Raw genomic sequence first — 3,698 nt, 5'->3', positions numbered from 1 at the left:
TTTGAGAATCGCAAATCGGTTGTATGATACATCTGGCCCCAAGTGTCTAACCCTGCTGAGTGAATGAGTGCAGTGAACATATAGTGAAGGTGAAATGATTCAGTGCTGGGAGAAGGGAAGAGGTCCAGTGAAGTGCTGATATGCCATGTCATGGCATCTGCGAAAGCACTGCTTTGTGGATGGCTGTTGAGAGATGAACAAGGAAAAAGCTATGAAAGTCGGAAATGGAGAGCAGCCAAGGAGTGATTCCCATCCAGAGATGGTGAAGTCTTTAAGGTCAGATAACTGTAGAGCATGTTTGTAGACAACTGCTGGCCAGCCCTTTTCTTGTTATCAGGTTCATTTTTGAAGAGTGTTAAGTTACCTGCGGAAAGAATGAGAGGCGTCGTCACCAAGCCAATTTTCTGTAATGAAGAGGAGGACTTAATAACATATCTGTTTTTGCTTAGTGATTGCATGTCATCTAGCATGCATGACGTATCTGTCATGGCATGTCCAGAGAGGTTTGAGATACCTTGTTTATTATCTCTGCTGGAGATTTAGCTTAAATCATGCATAGTGGGCTGCTAAGGTGACATAATATGGTTGGGCTTGGGTCTAAGATTACAACTGGGCTCTTTGATGCAACTTCCAACTATCTTATTGGGATGAGATAAATTAGTGGATGCTTTTACTGGTGTTATGTAGAGTAGTACTTATTCTCAAGTAAGTCGGAGTGATAATTGAAGATTACTCTGTTTGACAATGTTATCAGTTTGGGCAGGGATACATTTGTAGGTGATGAGGATTAATTATAGTGCCTTAGTAGGCCACACTGATGAGACACTGTTGTCATCAGCTCATGTTGCAGCAGATGTAGTTCCGGGTGCCAAGTAGAGTTTGTTAACACGTTCGTCCCATTGATCCTCAAGGGTGAGTTATGATTTTACTTGATTTGGTGGGAAAGGAGAGGCCGTGGACTGGGAGAGCTTGGAAGGGGGTGGTTATAAAGAGATGACGGTAGGGTACAAGGTAGACACGAAGATTAAAAGGGATAGGAAAGATAGGCTAAAGCCAGGAAGCAGTGAAGGTATCGAAAGGGTAGGGATACTTGGGATGTTCGGGCCCATAGATGATTAAGCAGGTAGTCCAGATCTGTACCTTTTAAGATTGCCATTGCAGATGGGGGCATAATTCAGTGGAGGTGCGGGTAATCATAACCAGGGTGTTTTGGTATTCGTATAGGAAATAGAATATCATAGTTAGAGGGGGTTTAGTTGGGAAAAGGGTGTGGAGGAGAGAGTGAGTTAGTGAGTAGTGATAACGTGTCCCACCCTAGGTAATTTATTTAGTCTGGGACTCGTTTTAGGCCAATGAATCTTTTGACCCTGATTGGAGACACCTTAAGACGAGATCTCTGTCCAGCATGTCAATCAATAGATCAATATCCTCATCAATAGTCACAGTAACAAATCAATCAAATGAGTTAATCACATCAACATGAATTTGAAACGCAACACGACCTTTCAGCCATGAATAACCACACGAATTTAGGAAGATTTATGACATTTATTCACTATTTGTTACATTCTACTAGCACCTTTATTAGTCTCAACACCCAAAAACACATCAACAGTGTTATAATGTGGCAACTCGAATAAGATTTGAGCAAAGCAAAGATTATAAACATCAGGACAAAATCACGGCGTCAACATGTATCTATTTAGCAGTGTATCATTAGCGCATCTATTCAACATAGCAAAGATTCAGTCATTTTGTCTGTTTGCATCCAATATTTGTGAACTCCATGACTAACCCCGAATTAGCATTAGCATGTTGGGCTTCATGCAAAACAATTTAGTAACACAAATTTGGAAAACATCTAACTATGGTCTCTGTCAAAAGCAGTTGGTACCTAGAAAGGAAAGGCAAGCAGACAATTACAATTTCATTATCACATAGTTACCCTCCGTAATGGGTCAGCATACAGAGTCAGTCTTTGTCCTCAGGACAGTGGTCGATTCGCCATCCGCCAGGATAGAACAGCAAAGTTTCAGAAACTAGGGCAGAAAGTTCTTCCCTCTTAAGGAGGGGAAGAAGAAAAAAAATATCAGGCAAGACAAGGTGAGGATGGTTTGAAGAATCAAAACAGCAAGGGTAAAGACGGAATTCCAGAGTAACAGCAGGGGTGTCCCTCTAATGGCTGATGTCTCCTTGTGACACAACATTAAATTTAATTTGCCAGACAAGTCTCTAATTTCCCATTGGTCAGTATTTGGCGCACCACTATCTCTGTCCAATGGTTGAGTGGCCACCTTACTAGAATTTTCACCTAAGACAGTTCTCATACAGTTCATTGGCTCCTGCGATTTACGTCTTCATCGGGTGAGATGGCAGGTAGGAAAAGTTACACGCACAGTTTCAGTCAGTAGCTCCATTGTCTTTACCAGTTCAGGCGACCTTGTACCTGTTGCGAATTACACTGTTGCATTAAACAAGAATGTCTCCTTGAGCAAGTCGGGTCTCATGAGAAAGAATATGCTACGTTACACACATCTCTAACTTCTGGAAAAGTACAGCTTTATGTCCTTCAGGAAGACAGCACATTGCACGTTAGAAAAACACATTTAATATGAGACCAGGCAGCTAGGCCCAGACTCTTGCTAACTAAGGCCTAATGATTTATTCAGCAAACCCTTAACATATAACTTTTAATGCTAAAACAGAATCATACAGTAGTACATTAATAATTCATTATTAGTCAATTTCATCAATCATCGTATACATTGGTGGCCACTCCCCGTGGGCACATTTCAAATGCGTACATTAGAAACATATTAATGCGTTTTCTATGCAGCTTCATTACACATTATTTTGCAAGCAGTTCATGTTAATTTTCGATTATAAAAGCTACACTCCAACAGTAGTCGGTCAGTAGGCTATGTTGAAGAGCTTGAAAACTTTGTAAATAGATTGAGGGAGGGTGTGAAGTCGACAAGAGGTGTTCATGTAGGCATGAAAATGTTGAATAAGTGGAGGACAGGGCAGGACAGAAATGTACGACAGAAAAGACCAATACATACTGACACTAGGATTACTTCTGTGCCAAGACGTAGAAGAAAAACAGCCTGTGACCCAATACTTGTATAATGATTTTCAATGAAAGAGGCAAGTTTAATGTTCACTATGGTTTCTATAATTTTAGAGGAGAAAAGGAGTGAGGTCAGTCTAAACCTTACCAACACACAGCTAGGTGTGCTGTGAACTTCTTTAAAAGATGGCTATCAAAAGCATCTGATTTACCCTCAAGAGGAGATTGACTGCAAAGTTCAGTGATGGGGCAGAGATCAAACGAAGAGGCCCATTTGATGGCATACATTTTAGAATTAATTACTGCTTCGGTAATCGGCTGGTGTCTGACAGAGAGGAAATAATTTGAAGACGTTTGCTGTGAGACACAGGAGGGGTGGAAAGTGGCAACATACTGGCAGTATTACGAATATCAATTGATTTTATCCTTTGAAAATGACGCAGAGATTAGGAGGGGAAGATGGTATTTGGGCAGACACTAGGATTAGCCAAAGTGATGACAGTATGGAAAATATTTTGGTTTGATTATAGGCTTTTAAATACAGTTTTGATAAAAGGTTTCCTAGTAGTGGATATCAGCTTTTCGTGGTCATGTTTGGTGTCCTGTGCAGAGATTTTCGAGCAGGTTT

This window comes from Pleurodeles waltl, chromosome 3_1, assembly GCF_031143425.1.
Source record: "Pleurodeles waltl isolate 20211129_DDA chromosome 3_1, aPleWal1.hap1.20221129, whole genome shotgun sequence".
NCBI classification, from domain to species: Eukaryota; Metazoa; Chordata; class Amphibia; order Caudata; family Salamandridae; genus Pleurodeles; species Pleurodeles waltl.
Note: the sequence above shows the minus strand (reverse complement) of the source record.